The sequence below is a fragment of the Ornithorhynchus anatinus genome, chromosome 10 (genome assembly GCF_004115215.2).
Source record: "Ornithorhynchus anatinus isolate Pmale09 chromosome 10, mOrnAna1.pri.v4, whole genome shotgun sequence".
In the NCBI taxonomy this organism is placed as follows: Eukaryota; Metazoa; Chordata; class Mammalia; order Monotremata; family Ornithorhynchidae; genus Ornithorhynchus; species Ornithorhynchus anatinus.
Window position 1 is genome coordinate 37014782 of NC_041737.1, and position 25370 is coordinate 37040151.

At 42.5% G+C, this 25370-nt stretch overlaps 1 protein-coding gene and 1 non-coding gene across 2 annotated transcripts in view; one reads left to right on the forward strand and one right to left on the reverse strand.

Annotated features, from left to right (window-relative positions):
- The window catches only part of PPP1R3A (protein phosphatase 1 regulatory subunit 3A), a 47851-nt gene that overhangs the window by 14146 nt on the left and 8335 nt on the right, over positions 1-25370 (reverse strand). The window lies entirely within an intron of this gene.
- Positions 2810-2945, forward strand: LOC114814921. The gene has a single exon (XR_003762716.1). It is a non-coding gene; the product is annotated as a small nucleolar RNA SNORA7 (small nucleolar RNA).

Genomic DNA, 25370 nt, shown 5'->3' on the forward strand with positions numbered 1-25370 from the left:
AAGTTGGATGGGGTTCCAGGGATCAGAGGTCTCCGGGGGGAATGGTACAGATTTACGGGGAGGAGTCGTAAGGGAGAGGAGACAATAATAATAATAATGATGACATTTATGAAGCACTTACTATGTGCAAAGCACTGTTCTAAGTGCTAGGGGGCATACAAGGTGATCAGGTTGTCCCAAGTGGGGCTTACAGTCTTAATCCCCATTTTACAGATAAGGTAACTGAGGCACAGAGAAGTTAAGTGACTTTCCCAAAGTCACACAGCTGCCAAGCGGTGGAGCCGGGATTAGAACCCATGACCTCTAACTCCCAAGTCCGTTCTCTTTCCACTGAGCCTTGCTGCTTCCCAGGCAAGTGAGGAGGTTGTGGTGAGGTAGAGAGATTTCAGAGCTGGTGAGGGTAGAGATTGTGCAGTGGTTAGAGATGATGAGATCTAGTGTGTACTTTTGTACTGAGTGTCCCCTACATGTAGTTCTCAATACTGAGTACTGGAGACTCTGTATTAGTTGCTTGAAGGTACCCCATTAAAGTAGAAAACATGCCCCTGTCCTCAAGGTACTTACACAATACTCCACACCAGGCGTTATAATTAACACCTCATTTGTCTACATACAAGAGTCATCAAGTGATACATTTCTTTCCAGAAGTTTCTGCCAAATCATTAGAAGATCAACTAGTTCAGGGATTATGCCTTCTTCTTCCTTCATTATTCCCAGCAGAACCTAACAAAATGCCCATTCTATGTGAGATACCAGCCAAAACTGATGATTCTCCAGGCCATGAAGATAATGATGGTGATGGTGATGACGGTGTTGATACCAATGATGGTGATGATGTCACAATGGTGGTGATAATTCTAGGGATGTCATTAAAGTTGATGATTTTGATGAGAATGGTGCTGCTGTGATACTAACGAAGATGATGATGATGAAGAAAGAAGTTAATACATCTTTCACCTTTGGCAAGTCTGAACAACAGGAAAAAAGTTAAAACAGGCCCAAATGCAGAGCTTCAAAATAATACCTAAATGTTCAAATTGTAAACCATTATAATTTAAATTTAAAGGCACAAAAGTCAAAGTTTTTCAAATGAAATCCCCATTTGGCAATCATAATTATAATTTCTAAGCAGTTCTCAATATTGTGTTTGTGTTTCTTTAAAACTAATCTGGGGAGCGCCTAGCTCCACCCAAATAGAACACACCTGGAATACCTGGCTATACCCCTCCCATCACAATAAACAATTAGAAAGCTGAATGTTAGACATTTTAAGAAATATGGCACCATCAACTTGCCTAGATCTTGGGAAGGATCTCATCTGTTTGTCCCACTAAAATTGAGTGACCTGCTTGAGAAAGAAAGAAATCAGAACTATAAGTAACCAATTTCAGATAAGGAGGGTACTCCTGACCTGTGTGATTCATCTCGGTTGTGAAATTTACAAGTGGCTCCTTAAGGTTGGGCCAAAAATGTTTCCAAGGGCAAACAGTTCCCTACTGGGCATTGTTCAATTCTGTTAATGATACAGTGAAATTCCCAAGTTCCTCAGAGGGAGCAGAGGCTTCTGTCAGTCCCACACATTCAGGACTCCTTGACCTCACCTTGAAAGCCAGGTGTGAATGGGAGTTACAAGGATAGAGAGCTGCCCTTATGAGGGTACAGACTCTAAAGCTCTTCTCCTGACTAGGGCTCGACACTTAGCAGGGTCACATGCTTTTTGAAATGGCATTTGGGGCCAGGGATGGGTGTGAACTTGAGGGGAGAAATTTGTCTTTGGAAAGGACGGCAAGACAAAGGAAGTTAAGACCTATGAAGGAGTCAGGAAAAGAAATGTGTCAATCAGCGGGTCAGGGGAGTCAAATAGTCAATGAGGAAAAAGCATTAAAAATAACATCCCTGACTATTGGGCAGCGATTAGTTAGACTAATTTACCCAATTATTTTTCTTATATTTCGTAAGTGGAGCATCCTATAAACATAATTGGGACATGGCTAATTGGGAAATTACTTAATTGGGACTTTTCCCAGTGAAACAATTAGAGTCTAATGATAGTTAGTGGCAACAACTCTTGCTTAATTATAGTGATAATTCTGCTAAAGTGGGATTCCCAATTTAAAGCTGTATCATCATCATCATCATCACCAATTGATGTTTACCAAACCCATAGAGATGTCATCCATGCCTTCTAGAATCTCATGATCTGAAAACAGTTTTGAGTGGGGCATCAGATTTGAAACAATTTCCCTCTGTATTTACTTGTTGGGTTGGTAATAAAAGACCAGGAAACACATGTATATTTAGTGCTCAACACAAAGACCCAGACATCACCCAGACATGAAGCTCACAAGCCTGCACACAGTACATGGCCAGAAAAAATTCATGAACATATCCATTAAGAAAGACCCTTCTGTAGGTTTAGATGTGGCGGTCTTTTTTTATTTTTTTTTGAAATGGCATTTGTTAAACACTTGCTGTGTTCCAGGCACTGTACTAAGCACTGGGTCACATACAAGATGGGGTCACATACAGATTTCCTGAGCACTTACTGTATGCAGAGTACAGATGTAAGCAGTTGAGAGAATGAAATTCAAAAGAGTTGGTAGGCAAGTCCCCTGCCCACAAGGAGTTTTGATAAATATTCTCATTCTATCAGTGTCTTACGCCTTTCACACTGGGCTTCCTACTTCATTCCTTTTCAACATGACAAACAGTTGCTTCTACTCTCCCCTAGTCTCTTACCGTTAACTTCACCATGTCTCTCTCAGATGGCTCCTTCTTCTACAAATGCATTTGTCTACGAATGCATTTTAACCTCTTAGGGTTGCACCTGGAGAGTTTCCAGTACTCTACCAGTCTCAACTAAGGGAGGGAGAGTCAAGCAGAAGCATCCATTCCATTCCTAGCTTGAGCAGTGGCTAGCAAGTGGAAGGCAATCTGCTACAAGTTAAAACTCACCTGTGCTAGGCAGCAGCGGTGTGGGAGAGAGTTGAGGGTGGAGACTCAAGTTTACTGTGTGGAAGGAGGCAATGGTAAACTGCTTCTGTATTTTTACCAAGAAAACTCTATGAATACACTGCCAGAACAATTGCAGATGGAGGTGGGGCATACTGGGAGAGATGTGTCCATGGCATTGCTATGGGTCAGAAATGACTCGGCAGCATAAGACAGCAACAAACAAATGCATTTATAAAATCTCCCTTCACTGGATCCCACAGCCCCCTCCAACTGTGGCCCCCAACTCTGTCCTCACATTCTTGTTCAATCTCACCCACTGCTTTGACTCTCTTTCAAGAAATTTCCATTTTTTAACCCCCTTCTCTTGGCTGAGGTAGTATTCCCCTAGATCACCGGTGACTTCCTTATATGATTTTTGACCTCTGTGCTGTCTTCACTACTATGGATTATTCTCTCCTCCTGGAAACACATTCATACTTGGGTATTACTGACAAATTACTCAGCTTCTCATATTCTACAGTCTCCCAAGTTCTTAGTACTGTGCTCTGCTCAATACCATTGACTGATTGATATCTTACCTCAGTGACTGTTCCTTCTCAGTCCACTACTTCACTCACTCTAAACTAATTCTCTCAGGAACGTCATCAGATCATATGGCTTTAGCTTCCACTACCACTCAGATGAACCTCAAACCTAACCTCTCCAGACCCCAACTTCTCTTGTCTTATTTTGTCCTGTGCCGTCGAGTCATTTCCGACCCATAGCGACACCATGGACACATTTCTCCCAGAACGCCCCGCTCTCCATCTGCAATCGTTCTGGTAGTGTATCCATAGAGTTTTCTTCATAATTTTACAGAAATTGTTTACCACTGTCACCTTCCATGCAGTAAACTCGAGTCTCCACCCTAGACTCTCTCCCATGCCGCTGCTGCCCAGCATAGGTGAAAACTGAGATTCTCATTTTCACTCCTAAAATCATTCTTCCTCCTAACTCTGTCACCTCTCTCAATAACACCATCATCCTCTTGGCACAGATGCCTATGAACTTAATGTCATTGCGTTCTGTTTGCTCTCTTTGAGTTCTCACATTCAATCAGTTGCTAAATCTTTTTTAATTTTCTCCACAATATCTCTATGATCTGTCCCTTCCTCTCAATTCAAATGGCCACTATCTTGATTCAGACACCCTTCACATGAATAAGTAGCATGACCTAGTTGGTCAAGCACAGGCCTGGGAGTCAGAAGGACCTGGGTTGTAACACTGGTCCACCATATGCCTGCTGTGAGACCTTGAGCCTATAAAACTTAATCTGTAAAATGTAAGACTGTGGACTAGGTCCACGTGGGACCTAGACTGTCTCACAGTCTGTGTCCAACTTGATGTGCATTATCTACCCCAGCCCTTAGTACAGTACCTGACATATAATAAGCTCTTAACAAATACCAGCAAAAAAATTCCCAGTTTAACCAATCTCCCAATCACCTCACTGTACTTCTGGTGTCTTCCCTCTCCCATTTCACTCTATACTTTTCTCTATTGCTTGGATCATTTTTCTAAAAAATCAATCTGCTCACATCTCTGTATTCCTAAGAAACCTCCAATGGTTTGGTTTCCCAGTACTCTTCGCATTAAGCAAAAACTCTTGACCACTGGCTTTAAAGCACTCCAACAGTTCTCGCCCTCTTACATATCTACTCTCTTCTCCTACTGCACTCCAGCTCACACCCTTCATTCTTCCAATGTAGAAGCAGCGTGGCTCAGTGGAAAGAGAATGGGCTTTGGAGTCAGAGGTCATGGGTTCGAATCCCAGCTCTGCCACTTGTCAGCTATGTGACTGTGGGCAAGTCACTTAACTTCTCTGTGTCTCAGTTACCTCATTTGTAAAATGGGGATTAAGACTGTGAGCCCCACGTGGGACAACCTGATTCCCCTGTGTCTACCCTAGCGCTTAGAACAGTGCTCTGCACATAGTAAGCACTTAACAAATACCAAAGCTAACCTGTTCACTGTGTCTCATTCTCATATCTCACATCTCTGACCCTTGGTTCTACCATTTCTTCTGCCTGGGAATTCTGTCCCTATTCAAATCTGCCAGATCCCAGCAACTTCATCTTCAAAACCCTTCTGAAACTTCATCAATTCTGGGAGGGCTTCTTAATTTTTCTTCTTCCCACGTCATATCACCCCATCTACCTCTTCAGCACTTCTGCCCAACTGTTAAGCTTTAGAACCACCTGTATCATTTTTGTACACGTCAACCTATGTGCCTTTCTAGTAAAGCACTATAACTACATATCTGTTTCTCCTTTCTCTTTCCCTACCTGTATTTTGCTTGTCATCCCCCATAGACTGTAAGTTCCTTCCTCAAAGGGAAGGATCATGTCTTCTAACTATATTGGATGCTTTCAACTTCTTAGTATAGGGGTCTGCATACAGGAGGCCTTATTTAGCACTACTGATGGGTCGATAGCACAATGAGATGACTATATCGGCCTCCCCTCCGGTCTACCTGCCTCCCACTCTCCTCTAGACTGTGAGCTCACTGTGGGTAGGGATTGTTACTGTTTACTGTTGTATTGTACTTTCCCAAGAACTTAGTACAGTGTTCTGCACACAGTAAGCACTTAATACGATTGAATGAATGAATATCAGTCTAAATCATGTGCTGCTGCACAGATCATCTTTCTGAAGCATTTCTCAGCATACATTGCCTCTCCTCAAAGCAATCAGCAGCTATCCATCACCCTCTAAATCAAGTTAAAAACTGTTTAAGCTTTCCCAGCAGCCTTCTCCATTTTACTGTCAGCTCTCTTCAATAAAGCCCTCCATCACCTTGCACCCTTCTACCTTACCTCGCTTCTCTCCTTCTACAGTCCAGCCCACTTATTTCGCTTCTCTAGCACTAACCTTCTCACTGTGCCCCGATCTCACCTGTTTCGCCACCGATCCCTGGGCCATGAACTGCTTCTGGCCTGGAATGCTCTCCCTCTTCAAATCCACCAGACAATTACTCTCCCCTCCTTCAAAGCCTTATTGAAGGCACATCGCCTCTTAAAGGCCCCGGACTAAGCCCGAATTCGTCAACTCCCAATCCCTTCTGCATCACCCTGAGTTGCTCCCTTTGCTCTCCCCCCAGCCCCGACCCCACACCATCGCAGCACTTATGTACATATCTGTAATTTTATTTATTTGTATTGATGTCTGTCTCTACCCCTCTAGACTGCAAGCTCAATGTGGGCAGGGAATGTCACTGTTTATTGTTGTATTGTATTTTCCCAAGTGCTTAGGACAGTGCTCTGCACACATTAGACTGTAAGCCCATGATTAGACTGTAAGCCCGTCATAGGGCAGGGACTGTCTCTATCTGTTACCGATTTGTACATTCCAAGCGCTTAGTACAGTGCTCTGCACATAGTAAGCGCTCAATAAATACTATTGAATGAACATTAAGCACTTAATAAATATAAATGAATGAATGAATGAACTACTGTTTCCCTGCTTGCCCTCTTGACCCCTCTCAAGTCCCTCTTGCTCATGTTGTTCCCCAGCCGGAAATAACCACTTCATGCAGAGCTCTGCACATAGTAGATCTTCCATAAATAACATGGATTGATTGACTGTTTTTAAAAAAGGGTTATCTATCCCATACCATACTCTTATACCCCAGGTGATAGGCTGAAACTATACCTTTTCACATCAGTGGCAGAAAAATAGTGTTGCCTAGTGGATAGAGCACAGGTCTGGGAGTCAGAAGGACTTAGGTTCTAATCCCGGCTCTGCCATTTGTCTGCTGTGTGAACTTGGTTGTCACTTAACTTCTCTGGGGCTCGGTCACCTCATCTGTAAAATGGGGATTAAGACTGTGAGGCCTATGTGGGACAGGGACCAAGTGCATCCGGATAAGTTTGTATTTATCCCAGCACTTAGTACAGTATCTGGCACATAGTAGGCATTTAACAAATACCATAAGGAAAACACAGGCACTTGTCCAAGCCATAATTCCTGCCCTGAGGATTCTACTGATCATATGCACAGTGGTAACCCTGGGTGTTGGACAGAAGGAGACTACGCGAAGACGATAGTGTATTAATGATCTCTGTGTTGAGCGACCTTCTATCAGGACAGAGACCAGAAAACTAGCAGCACTTGGGCTCTTTGTATCATTTTATACATTAACTTTTCATAATTGCAACTTTTTTCAGTTTTACAATACTTTTCATAGAACTAAAATACTGAAGTATATTACAGTGGGATTTTCAGTTCTGAAACCTCCAGGTTTTTTAAAAGTCTTTGTGTAATTGCTCATCTCTAGTGACAGTCATATAGCAAATGGACATATCAGGTAAGTGAGAAGCACTGGGATTCTGTTGGTGCTGTACTGAAATACATTGGGGTGGCTTAAACAAAATCCAAATGTGTTACAAAATGACTAGATTGGCTCCACTAGAAACCCCACTGCAAAATTTTCTAGGAACCATCATCAAGTCAAAGTATTAACTCTGATTTTCATGCTTCTGTGAAGTTGCATCCAGTACTGAAATTACCTTAATGCACCATTTTGTCTTTTCTTTTCAATTCTACTACAAAGGTGAAGGTGGAGAGAGCACATTTAAAAAGCAAATGCAAATGAACTCAATGGGAGTATGCCAGACACTACCTGTTGAGGAGTATGAACGAGCCTAGTTAATATGCAGATCATTGACACGATAGGCCATAACGACTCATCCTGGGACATATCAGTCTATCATGTCAGAGCTTGGTTAAGGACTCATTAATGTTTAGCTTTGTGATTTTTCAATATATATATGAAATAGTAGCACATCAGGGTTGAGGTTTTTTCTCACACAGCTTAATTTTGGAATTCTGCCCTCTATCTGCCTCCTCCAGTTCTGCTCTTTGCCAGTCTCCCATCTCTCCACCAAATCTGATCCCTGTCTGTCATTTTAAGGGAGGGTCCTAAGTGATTCACCCTTTCCCCATTCATATCTCCTACCACTGGACCAAGGCCAGAAAACAGAAGAGGAACAAAGGAAGATACGGAAGTGTATGTGTGTGTGTATGTGTGTGTGTGGTGGTAGTAACAAGAAGCAATCATTTCCCTGTGAGGTGAGAAGAAAAGAAAAAGGAAGAAAAAAAGGATAGGGAAGGGAGACACATGAAAGAGAAGAAAGAGATATTTTAAATTGTTTAGACAGAGAAGGCACAAAGTTTGTGACAGCTGGTCAAGGAGAGAAGATAGAATTCTGCTATTTAGGCAACCCTATGTAAAAGTAGACCAGCCAGTAGAAAACTAATTCAATAAGGCTTACACTTCATTTGGGAGACAGTCAAAAAGAGAAGGGAGCATGGTATTGGGCTCCAGGCTGAATTAAAAGTCAACAGAGCTATAGAGTTGTCCAACCTTCTCTACGGCTGTAAAACCTGGATCCCAAACAGATGCCACAGCCTGCTCTTTGAGCAGTTCCAAGGCATCATCTATGAGCAGTTCCCAGCATCAAATGGCAAGGCAGGATCTCAAATAATGCATTTCTGGAACAAAGTCAGTCTCCTATGCTCACCTTCACGTGGCTATGATGGGTGGGACAAGTGAGGAAAATGAACAACAGCAGGTACTCAAATGGCTGCTGAATGTCAAGCTGACACTGAGGAACAATAAGCAGGGTGTATAAAGGACACATTTTAGGGGTATGGACAACGCTACTTTCCAGCTGAAAACTGGGAGTCCTTTGCCGATGTGATAGATGAGCATAGTATATTGCTATTGGGAAAGTGTGGCTTTTTTTGACCCGAAAACTTGTAAGAATTTAGAAAAAAAGAGGCAAATGTGCAAACAGTGCCAGAAACTGAAAACACTGAACATGAGTGCATTGCAAGGGGCAATGTTTTCAGGTGTTCAACTTGGAAAGGACTTTGTGTGGCACACTGGCCATGAACTCAGTTGAATATTACTATCAGTGGCCTCTTTTTCAAGTATAAAGTATTTCCTCTAGACTGTAAGCTTGTTATAGGAAGGGAATCTTCCTACCAATTCTGTTGCATTGTACCCTGTCAAGCACTCAGTTCAGGACACAGTGAGAGCTCAATGAATACCACTGATGATGATGAGGAGGAGGAGGATAGATGAACCACAGGCATCAATTCATTGTCATTCAATAGCATTTATTAAGCAACTATGGTGTGCAAAACACTTTACCAGGTGCTGCAAAGGATCACATAGATGCAACTTAAAATCAGCCCCTGGCCACTAAGGACGTGACAATCTAACAGTAAAGAGAGAAGAGGGGATTAGTAATAGAAACATACACAAGAAAGGTGAGAAACAACAGCCAAGACAAGGGTAATGATAGAAGAAGAGCAAAAGGCCAAAAAAGTTGCTGCAACTAAAGAGACAGAGTTTCAGACTCCTTGCTGGTCGGGTAAGGCTGTTCAGAATCAACAATCAGAATCACCACAGCCACAGTGACAGTGGATCAGAAAAGGGTTGATCTCCTGGGACAAGGGCTTTGTGCAGATCAAGTTTCCAAGAGGCAACTTGAAAAGAGACTCAGGCCTGTTCAGGATAAACTCATTAGCACAGCAAGGATCTATCCTTTCCTGCAAGCTGTGTAGAGGAAGTGGTGTTCGAGTATCAGTCTTTTCGGCCACTTTAACATGGGTGACTCAGACCTTATCAACAATTAATAATAATGATGGTATTTGTTAAGCGCTTATTATATGCCAAGCACTATTCTATGGGCTGGGATAGATACAAGGTTATCAGGTTGTCCCACGTGGGACTCACAGTCTTAATCCCCATTTTACAGATGAGGTAACTGAGGCACAGAGAAGTTAAGTGACTTGCCCAAAGTCACACAGCTGACAAGTGGCTGAGCCGGGATTAGAACCTATGTCTTTCTGACTCCCAGGCCTGTGCTCTTTCCACTAAGCCACACAACAACTCTAAGTCCGAGGACAGTAGAAATATAGAGATTTCCAAGTCCCTAGCTGCTCCTGTTTCACATTCAAATACCACAGATACCACAGTTAATGAAGAACAGCATGGCTTAGTGGGTGGAGCACAGGCCTGGGAGTCAGAAAGACATAGGTTCTAATCCTGGCTCTACCACATGTCTGCTGTGTGACCTTGGGCAAATCACTTAACTTCTCTGTGCCTCAGTTACCTCATCTGTATAATGCGGATAAAAGTGTGAGCCCCATGTGGAATAGGGACTTTGTTAAACCTGATGAACTTGTATCTACCCCAGTGCTGAGAACTGTGCTTGCCACATAGTAAGTGCCTAACAGGTACCATTATTATTATTATTATTATGCAGATATGTCTCAGTGTTATACACCTCTTCCAGGTGGGAAAATACAACAGGCAGAAAAAAATTAGTAGAGAGTTCATCCTTGCAAACTCCTCTGCAAAAATGTGACTCGTCTTTGCTAGTGTTTCTTGGACACAGAGACAGCTGGGAGGCAGGCATATTATTTGAGATTTCAATGGAAATTTTCTGCAGCAAACCAGTGGAAGAGAAAGCAGCAGTGCTTCTGAGGTCTTTTCTCTTTCCTTCAGACAGTCTGGCCTTTCCCCATGTAAGCATGTGCTCAGTAGGAAGCAGGAATTTACTGGTGAAAATGAATATATTTCTATCCGGGATAATAATAATAAGGATAATTGTGTTATTTGTTAAGCACTTACCATGAGTCAAGAATTGTTCTAAGCACTGGGGTAACTACAAGATAATCTGGTTGAACACAGTCTCTATCCCACACAGGGCTCACAGTCTTAATCCCCATGTCATAGATGAGGGAACTGAGGCACATTGAAGTTGTGACTTACCCATGGTCACCCAACTGACAAGTGGCAGAGCCAGGATTAGAACTCAGGTCCTTCTGACTCCCAGGCCCATGCTTTATCCACTTGGCCACACTGACACACTGCCTGGAGCCAAAAAGAAATTGGCATTGTTTCTAAAACCTCAGATTTGGACTGCCTTCAACATCAATGACTGTGGACTCCAGATATATCACTTCACTTAAAAAACCTAGAGTCAAAGCTCCAGAATACTGGGAGATGCAGACTTTTCTTTGAAACATGTGGCAGGCACTGCACTTGACATTGCTGCTGTAAAAGATGAAGCCAAGAAAAATACTGTTCCACGTGAGGACTTCATGACTTCATGTCTGTCCCCACCTCTAGGCTGTAAGCTTCTTGTGGGTAGAGAATCTGTCTACCAACTCTGTTGTATTGTACCCTCCCTAGAGCTTAGTTTAGTGCTCTGTACACAGTAAATGCTCAATAAATACATGATCAGTTGACTGATTGGTAGGTTTTGTCAGCCTCAGCTCCATACAGACTCATCAGAGAGAGAGAGATAGAGTGTGAGTCTGTGTGTTTTTCATTTTCAGAGAAGCTGTAACTGACAGTGAAATCCTACCCAAAACATAGGTAGAGGTAGTTCCTTGTTGTGCCAATACATTTGACAATTGCAGTGTCTGCGATTGATTCTAACCTGTCTCTAGGCCTCTGGATCTTTCTGAATCCTCTGCTCGAGGAGAATAAGCACTCTCCTCACCGTCACATGCCAGATGGGTCAGTCTGTCATAGTTCTCTCCCAGTGGTCTCATGGATCTTCTAGAATTTAAGGGAATGTGTTGACTAACTCTATTATATTGTAACTATCCCAAGCACTTAATACAGTGCGTATAGTGAATGCTCAATAAATTGATCGATTGTTCTGAGGTAAGCCCTCAATAAATAACTGGGTCATTCATTCATTCATTCATTCAATAGTATTTATTGAGCGCCTACTATGTGCAGAGCACTGTACTAAGCGCTTGGGATGAACAAGTCGGCAACAGATAGAGACAGTCCCTGCCGTTTGACGGGCTTACAGTCTAATCGGGGGAGACGGACAGACAAGAACAATGGCAATAAATAGAGTCGAGATTAAATTGTGGGTTCTGTCCTCTCTGCTTGTTCACTTCCCTTTCAGCTCACCATACATTGAATGAATGAATACTTAGGTTTCCTACTGGAATGCATCCTCCTTTCACACCTTGTCCAGTTTAGATGAGTTGCAGGGGGGTTCGCTTCAAATTTGGAATTTTGGTAATCATTGCTGGCAAACACTTTCGGCCATTTGAAGTGAAGCATGGCTCTTAGGTGACTTGTGAATTGGCTCATGAGATTGGATGTACCTTTCTAGATGTGCGTCTAGATTTTAGAGTCATGTAGGATGCCACTACAGCTTCATATACTTTTAAATTGGTGAGAAACTTAACATCTATTATCACCAATTATCATCTTGACCTGGCTGTCTTTATCCCAGTGCTTGGTAAAGTGATAGGCACAAGTAAGCACTAAAGAAATACCACAAGTATTTTACTATTATTCTTTTATCAGCTATCAGTCCATATCTCAGAAGTGATGCTGGCCCTTTTAATTCTGTTTCCTACTTCCTTGACAATGGGTGCATTTTTCTTGACTGTCCTGCCACAAAGCACTGTTCTCGATCCAGATCTCTGCTCCAGGAATCAGAAGTTTTTCCTGCTGGAGTTTCTGATCAAAGAATAATTCACACTGTACCATGAGGTGGACAGGATGGGTGGGAATCCTGAAAAACAGCTATCAGGGGTAGTGAAGTCAACAGTGGTTCCAAGACACTCAACCAGCAAGGTTATGGTGCTGTGGCACAACAATGGCACAATGTTGCATTCTCTGCAGTCTTAAATAGGTTCTGCACATGAAAACCCTTTATAGGCCCTTTGCAACTTGCTGGACCCTTGACTGCCTACCTGCTAATTGGATGTCCATGTCCCATTGGGAATAAGACTGGCATGGAAGAGAAAATCTGAGTTAGGAGATAGTGACAGATCACTGTCTTTATAATCAATTCCTTTGTGGAGGAGACTCTCCATCCCAAAATGCCAGAACCAAGACTCGTTAGTCAATACTGCTAGGAGACCACCATTACTGCCTTGGTAGGAGAATTTAGTGACAACATTCATTTCTGCATTGCCAACAAAAATCTTTGAGAGTGTATTGGATTTTTTTGGGAATAGGTTGGTCCATGGATAAGTGGCATGACCTACTCATGTAAGCATGAGTGTGAGTCAGGGGATCTCTGTTCTAATCCTGGTCCCTCCTTTTGCCTGCTGAGTGACTTTGGGGAAGTTGCTTTACTTTTCTGTGCCTGTTTCTTCATTTGTAAAATGAGAATTAAATATCTGTTTTCCTCTCCCTTAGACCATTATCCCATTGTGGGACAGGCAATGTGTCCAATCTGATTACTTTTTATCGTTGGCACAATGTAAGGGCTTAACAAACACAGTGAGAAGCAGCTTAGACTAGTGGGTACAGCATGGGTCTGGGAGTCAGAAGGACTTGTGCCCTAGTCCTGGCTCTGCCGCTTCTCTGCTGTGTGAGCTTGAGCAAGTCACTTCACTTCTCTTTCCCTAAATTACCTCATCTGTAAAATGGGGATTAAGATGGTGAACCCCATGGGGGACAGGGACTGTGTCCAACCTGATTACCCTGTATCTACCCCACTTCTTAGAACAGTGCCTGGTGCTTAGGAAACACTTCAGAAGTACGATTTTTAAAAAATTATGAGTATTATCTCCAGTTTTTTTTTTCATTTCTACTAAATTGCTAGTCAGTATCACTATGCTGAATGTGAAGTTACTTGGAAAATTTGTATGTCTTCTTATGCATGTGCCTCTACAGCACAGTCATGAGAAACCAGGAATTCCTGAAAGACTCCCTTGAAAACACTTGATGACGTATGAAGCTTGCTGAATTGAAGAAGAAACTGGAGAATGAGTAGCAGTGTGGCTTAGTGATTAAGAGTTCTAATACCGGCTCAGACATGTGTCTGCTGTATGACCTTGGGTGAGTCACTTAATGTCTCTGTGCCTCAGTTTTCTCATCTGTAAAATGGAAATTTATACTGTAAACCCCATGTGGGACATGGACTGTATCCAACCTGATTATCTTGAATCTACTCCAGCACTTAGTTCAGTGTCTGACACATAGTGAGCAATTAACAAATACCATTGAAATACCATTTTAACAAATGCCTTTAAAAAAATTGGAAGAGTTTCCTAGTGGATAGGAAGCAAATTATGATACCAGTCTCCAAGTCCCCCATTGCACCCTTAGGCAGGGATTCGTATAATGGGTTGGACAGGACTTATCTGGGAGGTATGTCACACCCTTATCATAATGGGGAGGGAATCCGATGGAGCCTTTCATTCTGCTTAGGTTGACAACATCGCATCATCTTTAAAAATGAACGCTTCCAGTCTCACTGCCTCCCCTCTTCTTACTTTCACTTTCTCACTTCCACGTGCATGTTCAAACAATGAATAATCATTTTGGCAGGGGATTGACTGTGTCATATCTTTAAGACTTTCAGATTTATTTTATTTTTCTCAAAGATGATCCTCTCTGCCCTCTGTTTGCCATAAGAATTGATGCTTATTTTTAGGTTACACAACTCTACTGTTTATTACAAAAACTATTGGTATTTGTGAAGACTTAAACCCATGCTGGCAAATTGTTTTCCCGTTGTTCTACTACATGGCAAATTGCCCAAACAATTACTGTAAATGCATGAGCCATAAAATGATTGCCAAGGACACTGGGAGGTTAGCGCCCATAAAAGAAACAATTAGAGTCTTGAGGTGAAAATAATAGCGATGAGGTGACAGTTATTGAAAAGGCAGAGTGTGCAGTTTAATGGTTTAAATGCAGGTTTGTGGAGAACGCTGATAGTTTAATGTGTTTCGAGTTTATCATGTGTAAGAGAATATTTCATATGAAATGCCTGGACCATTCTTGTCCTGTTCTTCCTCAATTGGTTGTGTTATTGCAGGTTCTTGCAAGAATGCATTCCTGCTCACCGCCTTTTCCAGAATTTGTCAATTTTATCTCCGTATTTGTTTTTTATGAGTATTTTGAGGACCTGATTTGAGTCAGATAATTTATGCAGTACGGTAAGTGCCTGAAATCAAGTCCAAACCTCTTTCCTCCAGACACAAATGAATCTCACACAGGCATATGTGTGCCAGTGAGCAGACACTTCCAAGTCAGCACAAGGAGGACTTTGTTAACACGGGAGTCATCCCTTCAATCAGTAGATCAATCAGTGGTATTTACTGCGCACTTTCTGTGTGCAGAACACTGTACTTAGTTTTTGGGAGAGTACAGTACAAGAGAACTGGAAGACATGTTCCCTGCCCACAAGGAGCTAACGGTCTAGAGGGGGAGCCAGACATTAAAATAAACTACAGATGAGGGAAAAGGCAGAATATAAGGGTACGTAATAAGTGCTGTGGGGCTAAGGGTAGGGTGAGTATCAAAGTGTAAAACATAGACCCAAGTATCTAGGTGATGCAGGAGGGAGGGCAAATAGATGGGAGATATTAAGGTTTAGGCAGGGAGGACCTCTTGTAGGATGTTTGATTTTAATAGGGCTTTGAAATGGTTAGAGTGGTGATCTATCAGATGGAGGCAGGAGTGAGGATGTAGGCAGAGGAAGGAGTGCTCCACATCCCAACGCTTAGTACAGTGCCTGGCACATACTAAGTCCTTAACAAATACCTTCATCATCACTATCTTCATCATCCCTTTGAAACAAGGGACTCTCAGGGCTGGTTTTCAGGCTGGTAAGCAGATTGCAGTCTCAGCCATGTACATCTACATCTCTATTTATTTACATTAATGTCTATGTCTCCCTCTAGACTATAAGCTCATTGTAGGTGGGAAATGTCTTTGTTGTCATATCCAATTCTCCCAAGCTCTTAGTACAGTGCTCTGCAAACAGTAGGTGCTCAATAAATATAATTGAATGAATGAATGGCCTTCTAATGCCACCTGCTCACTGTACCTTAGTCACATCTTTCTCACTTCTGACCCCTCGTCCACATCCTGTCTTTGGCCTGGAACTCCCTCCTCCTTTGTATATGAGAGATCACAACTCTCTCCACCTCCAAAGTCTTTATAAAATCATATCTCTTCCAGGAGGCCTTCCCCAACTAAGTTTTAAGTTCCCCTTCTCTGTCACCCTTCTGTGCTACCCTTGCACTTAGATTTGTACCCTCAGCCACACAGTACTAGCAAGGCTTAGTGGAAAGATCCCAGGCTTGAGAGTCAGAGGTCACGGGTTCTAATTCCGCTTCTGCCATTTGTCAGCTGTGTGACTTTGGGCAAGTCACTTAACTTCTCTGGGCCTCAGTTATTTAAAATGGGGATGAAGTCTATGAGCCCTACATGGGACACCCTGATTACCTTGTATCTACCTAGGTGCTTAGAACAGTGCTTTGCACTTAGTAAGCGCTTAACAAATGCCGTCATTAACAAATACCATTATTATTACATATCAAAATTTATTTTAATGTTTTTCTCCACCCCTAGACTGTAAGCTCCTTGTGGGCAGGAAACATGTGTTACCAATTTTGTTATACTGTACTCTTCCAAGGGCTTAGAACACTGCACTGCTCACAGTAAATCCTTAATAAATACAATTGATTGATTTGTTGATCCATGGATACCAGAGCTTTCCTCATTCTTCCCAGGTGATAGTTCATGGGATGGAGTTTTAGTCAACTTAGGGAGAGAGAGGAGAATATTGTTCCTCTAACACGTATAGAGGCTACTTTAATGAAAGATCACACGATTCTGGAGAGGTTTTCTATGTCCCATGAACTTCATATTCCAAGCTAATCTTGAGCCTATGAAACTCACTAGATCTGATGGTTCCTGGGTTTTCTCCAGCTATCGTACAGTGTTTGCTAGAGGTCATGATTTTAACATTGAGGTATTGGGAGTCAACTGTGATAGATAGAGTGGTTGTAGAGGATCAGAATAGCCTCTGGAAAGAACACGGGCCTGGGAGTCAGAGGACCTGAGTTCTAATTCTAATTCCAAAATAATAATAACAATAATTACAGTATCTGTAAGTGCTTACTATATGCCAACCACTGTTCTAAGCACTGGGGTAGATACAAGGTATTGAGGTAACACAGTCCTTGTCCCACATGGGACTCACAGTCTTAATCCCCAATTTACAAATGAGCTAACTGAGGCACAGAGAAGTTTAGTCACTTGCCCAAGGTCACACAGCAGACATGTGGCAGAGCTGAGATGAGAATGTCCATCCCCTGATTCTTGGGCCAGTGCTCTTTCAACTAGTCCATGCTGCAGACTGTTTTGCCTTAATCTGTAGAAGAAGACCTTCTTCCAGACCCATTATGCCCCCTCACCTCCTCATGGTGGGGGCAATATCCCAGGGGTGGGGTTCAACAGCAGGAGGTGAGAGAGGGCTGTTGAGTATTTAAAATAAAAAGATATTTAATGCCATTTAAATTCCAGACAGAGGACAGACCTGTTGAAAACTGGACTGTCTAGTACAGAACTGGACAAATCGCCACCCTCAACATGACTTAGGTACCAGCATTCATCTTTTCAAAGCATTGTTAAGTAAAATGTTTTTTGAGTTTGGCCTTGGCAGCGATTCAAGAAATTTCAGTGAAACTACTGGTTTGGAAACCCATGCCATTCCCCCAAACAAAGGCCACATTAACCATTAAACAGAAGAGGCTTGCAGACCCCAACCCCCCTACCCCACAGCAGGAAACTTCCATCATTATTGGGAACACTCATAACCACAAGGGAAGCCCACGTTGTCATGAAAGCACTTCCTTGTCCACCCTCAAGCCCCCAACCAGACTTCTGCTGGCTGGGTCAGGGACAAGAGCTTTTGCCTGAAGGCTGGGCTGGTAGGAATAGGGAGGAGGATCTTTGATGGGGAGAGCAAACAATGGCTTCTTCTGCCCCAGACCTACCAGGACCTAAATCTAGCCTGCTGACATTCCCTACCATACATTCATTCAATTCATTTGATTGTATTTATTAAGTGCTTACTGTGTGCAGAGCACAATACTAAGCACTTGGGGAAGTACAATACAACAATAAACATATACATTTCCTACCCATAATGAGCTTACAGTCTGGGGGGGGGTGGGAAACAGATATTAATATAAATAAATAAATTACACATATATACATAAGTGCTGTGGGGCTGAGAGCAGGGAAGAACAAAGGGAGCAAGTCAGGGTGACACCAAAGGGAGTGGGAGAAGAGGAAAGGAGGACTGAGTCAGGGAAGACCTCTTGGAGGAGCTGTGCCTTCAATAAGGTTTTGAAGGTGGGGAGAGTAATTGTCTGTTGGATTTGAGGAGGGAGGGCATTCCAGTCCAGAGACAAGATGTGGGTGAGGGTTCAGTGGAGAGATAGGCTAGATGAAGGCACAGTGAGAAGGTTAGCATTAGAGGAGCAAAGTGTGAGGGCTGGTTGTAGTAGGAGAGTAGTGAGTTGAAGTAGAAGGGGGAAAGGTGATTGAGTGATCTAAATCCAATGGAGAGGAGTTTTTTTAGATGTGGAGGTAGATGGGCAACCACTGGAGTTTTTTGAGGAGTGGGGTGACATATCCTGTTTTTGTAGAACAATGATCTGGGCAGCAGAATGAAGTATGAACTGGAGTGGGGAGAGGCAGGAAACTGGGTGGTCAGCATGGAGGCTAATAGGTCAACTAGAAGGCTGATGCAGCAATGCAGCTGGGATAGGATAAGTGATTTTTTAACATGGTAGCAGTTTGGATGGATGTTGTGAAGGTGGGATCGACAGGATTTAGTGATGGATTGAATGTGTCCCCGACTCCTTCAGAAGGCTGAGGAGTGATTAGGGAATCTAGAATGGTGCCCTACACATCAGCCTTGATGCCATGAACCCTAAAGGGGTAACAGTGACTGCTCTGTCCCCATACTTCCCTCTATGGACCCAACTCATTTCCAACCATACTGAGAAGCAGCATTGCCTAGTGGATAGAGCACGGGTTTGGGAGTCAGAAGGACCTGGGTCCTAATCCTGGATCAGCCACTTGCCTGCTGTGTGACTTTGGCCATGTGACTTCAATACTCTCTTCCTCAGTTATCTCATCTGTAAAATGTGGATTAAGACTGGGAGCCCTATGTGGGACAGGGACTGTGTCCAACCTGATTATCTTGCAACTACCCCAGCACTACCCCAGAAGAGTGCCTGGCTCATAGTAAGCATTTAACAAATATCAAATAAATAAATAAATCCAACCACAGGGTCCTATCACCTGACCCAAAAGCTATTTTTGCTTGGCAAGCCCTGCTTTGAGGAATCAGAAGCCAAGTATTGTAACCCCAGCTTTATCCTGGATTTACCATGAGACCTTGGGCAAAGCTTGTTCCTATTGCGTATAAAACCAAAGGAAGTCTGGTACCTGATTTTAAAATTCACTTTAAAAAGAACTCCAATTAGCCGAGAGACAGAGCAGGCCATTAAGGGTTCACCATAAATTCTTCACTAGATCCACTCTCACAGAGGAATAAAAAATGAACCATGGCAATAAAATGACTTCCAAAATTTAACTTAAGAGTTCATTTTGGGGGGGGGGGAATAGACTCTAGAGACAGGGTCAGAGAGTTCCAAGACATTATTCTGTGCATTATTACTGGTAGGAACCAGGTTTCAAGAGAAGTGAGAGTTTACACACCTCGAAATGGTATACAGAAAAGTTTCCTTCCTTCCTTCATTTAGGTAGATGAGCCTTGTGTCAGGAAACCCCTTTAACACCAGTTCACCTCCTTGACCAGGTGATACTCACATTTATTCTGACAAGCTGCAGCTCTTTTTAGCCTTTAGGAAGTTGCATGATGGTGCATTCTAGGAGCAGAGATTGCACACAGGTTAAATTTTTTTAACGGAACATTGGGAAGCATGTGTGAGCCGTATTGGGAAAAGGAATATGGAAGTGGATTTTCTTTCTCAGCCCCTAGGAAAAATGGGGATTAAAATGTTGTTCATCAAGGCTGAGGTGACCAGGCTCCCTCTCAATCACTTTAGGTGGGATGGGAGTGGTGTCAAAAGGAAGGTATTGGAAGAAAGTGTCGAATAGGTAAAGAGAATGGCGAAAGAGAGAGAGGAGAATAGGTAAAGAAAATGGGGAATGGGAAAGAGAGAGGAGATAGGTAAAGTGTTTCAGGAAGGAATTGTCCTTGGTGGCAAATGCAGACAAGAAGTCAAGGAGGATTAGGGCAGAGTGGAACCCACTGGACATGGCTATGATGAGATGGTCAGTGACCTTAGAAAGTGCCCTCTCAGTGGAGAGAAGGGACCCAAAATCTAGTCAGAGTGAATTAAGAAGAGCTTCACTGGGGCAGAAGAGAAAGAGGGGGATGTGTCCAACCCATTAAGGAATTTAGACAGAAACAGGAGCATGGAGATAAGATGACAGTTGGAGGGAGATGTGGGAGCCAGCAAAGGCTTTTTCAAGATAGGGTATGTGTTTGAAGACTGAAGAGAAGCATCCATTTAAGAGTGACAGGCTGAAGAGAGTGGTGAGGGAGGGGCGGAGAGTGGGAGCAGGTTCTTTTAGGAGTTGAAAGGGGATGGGATCAGAGGCAGAGGTGCAGGTGGAATTAGAGAGAGGGCAGGAAGCCTCTTCCTGGGAAATAGATGGGAAGAAGGCAGAAGAGGGGAAATAGCAGAGTGGTAAGAAGGGGAAAGATTAACCTTAGGAATTTCTGTCTAGATAACTTTTATTGTACCAACAAATTGTTGGAGGTTGGGTTGGAAGGTGATTAGGACAATGGGGTCCTCAGAGAGTTTCATCATCATTATCATGCCTTACACATCTTGCTTCCAGCATGCCCTGTTCTGCCTTTGTCTGAGTTGGATGCCAGGGTTGTGAAAGAGATAAGCAAAACTTGTTTATGCTTAGGTCATTCTCTTTGTTTTAGGGAGGGCAATCCACCCCAACGTCATGTCTCTGTGATCCAGAACTATCCTTCTATTCCAGAGAATTCTCATTTCTTTGGGATTCCTATTATGGTTCAGATTGAATGATAAAGATCTAGAAGTCGTGGACCACAAGCTGGATATGCTGGTAGTGTGCAAACAAACCAAGTAACACACTCTCAGAACCAATGACAGGAGGGCAACCTGATAGTCCTAGGAAAGAATGCCCGGTTTGGGCAGGGATTGTTTCTATTGCTGAATTATAATTCCTAAGCACTTAGTACAGTGTTCTGCATCAAGTAAGCACTCAATAAATACAATTAAATGAATGAATGAACCCTCCCACTGAATTTGGCCTTGGTCACACCCACGTTTGAGACCTATTCACCATTTGATAATCTATAGCAAAGCAATGAAATATTGAAAGGTAAGAATATAAAATCTATATTTTGCTTCTAAACATAATACAGGTTTTTGACCAAATCATAGCATCCTCTTTCCAAAAAAAAAGCATCATCTTAAAATAAAAATTAAAGGATTGGGAAACAGCATGGCCTAGTGGAAAGAGCAAGAGCCTTGGAGTCAGAGGACCTGGGTTCTAATCCTGATCCTCCTATTTCCTGCTGTATGTCCTTGGGCAAGTCACTTAACTTCTCTGTGCTTCAGTTTTCTCATCTGCAAAATAGGGATTCTTTCTTACTTTGACTGTGATCCCCAAATGGGAGAGGGACTGTCTCCAACCTATTTTGTATCAAACCCAATGCTTAGTACAGTGTTTGACACATAGTAAGCATTTCATAAATACCACAAATTGTTATTGTAATCAGGAAATCCTCTTCTTTAATATGAAAAACTTTGCTCTTAATCACGGACAGAAATAACTCCACAACTTCACTTGCCATGCAAGCTTAGCCAATGTGAGCAACCTAAGCCTGCATCTTCAGTGACCCCTCCACCTCCTCTGAACTTCATGCTCTTGAAATTCATCTCCCTCCCTCCCTCCCCCACGCCCAGTCTTTTTCAATTTGTGTGACCTTGTGCCCTTTCAGGCCCCTCCCCCCCTGCCTTTTAATCTCTACTCTTCATGCTGCTGCTGTTGATTCCATAATAGATGGTAGATGAGCGAGAGACAAGGCACTGTATGATTTTCCATGAAATGGAGTGAGTGAATAAATCTATCAATGGGTTTGACAGTAAAGGAGTTATTTTATGTCATATTTTATTAGAATTCATTCAAAAAGACTGTTAAAGATTGATCAAATATTAGTTTGTGATTTTATAATATGATTTGCTACATATTGATTTTTTCCATTCTGAAGCATTAGACTTCTGGGGGTAAACATAAATCCAGGCCTGCCTAGGTTTTGGAGCAAGATAGTTGGGGAAATGGAATGATTTTCAGGACCGTGTAGATTTTCAAACATCAGTCGTATTTACTGAGAGCTTAATGTGTGCAGAGCACTGTAATAAGCACTTGGGAGAATACAATATAGCAGAGTTGGTAGACACGTTTCCTGCCTACCACAAGAAAAAGCATGATCTGGTGGTAAGAGCACAGACCAGGGAGTCAGAGGACCTGGGTTCTAATACCGGCTCTGCCACTTATCTGCTATATAATCTGCAGCAAGTCACTTGCTGCAACTTCTTTGCAGCAAAGAAAGCAACTTCTTTGTGCCTCAGCTACCTCATCTGTAAAGTGGGAATTAAGACTGTGAGCCTCATGTGGGACATGGACTGTGTCTAACCTGATTATATCTACCCCAGTGCTTAGTACAGTGCCTGGCACATAGTAAGCACTTAAATAAAGGTCATGGGTTCTAATCCAGGCTCTGCCACTTGTCAGCTGGGTGACTGTGGGCAAGTCACTTCACTTCTCTGTGCCTCAGTTGCCTCACCTGTAAAATGGGGACAAAGACTGTGAGCCCCACGTGGGACAACCTGATTACCCTGTATCTCCCCCAGCGGTTAGAACAGTGCCTGCACATAGTAAGCGCTTAACAAATACCAAAAAAAAAATACATTTTTTAAAAGAACTTACCGTCTAGAGGGGGAGACAGACATTACTATAATTAAATTACTGACTCAAGGGGCTGAAGGAGGGGTGAGAATAAGAGGTACAAATCCAAATGCAAGGGCAAATAGAAAGGCATATAGATAGAGATATAAGGATAATAAAACATATCTCATTTCCATTTCCGGCAAGGAAAGGGAAGAAATTTAGGTGATATTTAGGTGTTCTTCCATTCATTTGGTAGCAAGGTCATGGGCCTCGGGGGAAGAGAATATTTCCCACCAGAATCGTTTGGAACATTCTGGGGGAAGCCTGCCAATAATGGGAAATCCTCCCTCCCCACCCCCCCAGGGATGAGGAAGAGTCCTCCTGAGTACCGAGCCAAAGAAAGCCAGACACTGGAGCGTCCTCTGGTCTCTGAAGTGCTATTACTCTGCTCCTCTGATACCCATCCAGAAGAGAACTTCACGCAGTAAACGTATTTCCATCAAAACTATCCTTGAACTAAAAAGGAAGCTAGAGTGGATAATCTGCTTATTATCTTAAGGTAGGGTTATTTTAGACTAAACCCTGCTTCTGTGTCTTTTCCCCAAGTGAAGGTTAAATGTAGGTTGCATGGCCCGACCACACGTCTTTATTCAAATCAATAATATAAGTACTAGGGAGCGTACAATAGAGTGATTTCTGCTAATTCTTCTGCTAATACTTCTATAAAGTTCTTGTTTGTCAAGACCTCAGCTTGGCCCTAAACTACAGTATTTTCTTTAGTATTTTCAGTTGTGATTTTTTTCCCATTTGTTACTAATTAAATCCCAATTTTAGTAACTATCTTGTTTGGGGATAGGTCCAGCAGTGGTCCTTGGGGCCCGCAAAGAAGTCTCCCTTGGCTCCTGAATGGCGTTCCTAATTCCATATCTTCTCTCTAGACTCTAAGCACCTCTCTAGTCTGTAAACTCCTTGTGGGCTGGGAACATGTTTACCAACTCTGCTGTATTGTACTTTCCCAAGTGCTTAGTACAGTTCTTCAAATAGGAAGCCCTCGATTGATAGTTTTAAATGCAGGTTATTTAGCTTTGATCCTTATTTATGATTATGCAGCAAAGTGCCCCCAATTTGAAATTACTACCAGTACTATTGGTTAGGAAGTGGATCTAACCGCTAAGGGAAATAGCTTCCCTGGAAATAGTGAACAAGAGGAATGTACTCCATCTGCTTGGGTGATTCAGTGTATCAAGCAGGAGGCAGGAGATTAGATTAGATGAACTCTTAAAATGCAGTCATATGAAGCTATGGAAACTGGAAATCAGTAAGTGCCAAATTGAACACCACCCTATTGCATCCTTATTCAGTCTGAGAATGCAAAAGTGGTTTACAGTGGGACAATAGTCTTTTTTCCCTCTTTCAGAGTTTGACTCACAAACTGGGCACATTTCAACCAGTCAAATTTGTTGAGCATTTATTGTGTGTAGAGCACTGTAATAAGCAATGGGGAATGTGAAATAACAGTTTGTAGAAACGTTCCCTGCCCACAACAACCTTACCATCTGGAAGACAAGCTTAGAGTCTAGATGACAAGTTTACCACCTAGAGGGAATCGAAGGATTGATTCATTCCACTTCTATTTGCTTGTATCCACCCCAGCGCTTAGTACAGTGCCTGGCATATAGTAAGCACTTAAATACCACAATTATCCTCTAGACTATAAACTTATTGTGGGCAGGGAATATGCCTGTTTATTGTTGTATTGTACTCTCCAAGTGCCCATTACAGTGCTCTGCACACAGTAAGCACTCAACAAATACGATTGAATGAACAACTTTGCAATTTTGGTCTCTATTGAGGTCATGATGATTTATAAAGAACAATCCTTTTCCAGATGAAACTGATAAAATCACATGTTGTTTTCCCATTTTTTGCCTGTAGTTCTGGGCTAGAAATCAGCAATTGACATTAAGGAGGATTAGTCTCTAAGCAATGTCAAAAACAATACTCAGGCAGTGGGTGAAATCAACTTTGCTCATCTTCAGGGTCAAAGGGTTCTGCCTGGATCATGACTCCATTCACACACCCAACAAGCAGAAAGACATTGGCGTTAAACATGCTAATGAAAACTGTCCTGCATGCCTATCTGGATCCCTGGTTCATGTAGCATGCTGCCCCACACATTTCATTCTCACACTCAGTTCACTTATGTTCTCCAAAATTCTAAAGAGTAAGAAAAAAATCAGATCCATAGACGAACTTATGACAGTGATATATCATGTTCATGTTGAAAAGTCCATTGATATTTACTTTAACCTGAGCAACAACGATGTATTGTGCACAAAGACCTTTTCTGGAATTTCCTGGTGGGAGCGGCAGGGGGGACAAAGAGAGTATCATTAACGTTTTCTCTGACAGGTGTGTTGAATATACAATTGGTCTCTGTCACTAAACAATAGGGATTGTGAGTCCAATTTAACAACTTATTTCTATTTGTCATAAAATCCTTTAACAGCAGGATGGCATGATTAAGGCTTCAAAACTAGTTATTATATATAATAGACAATAACACTCTAGGGCCGTTAAACAGGGAGATGTTATTAGA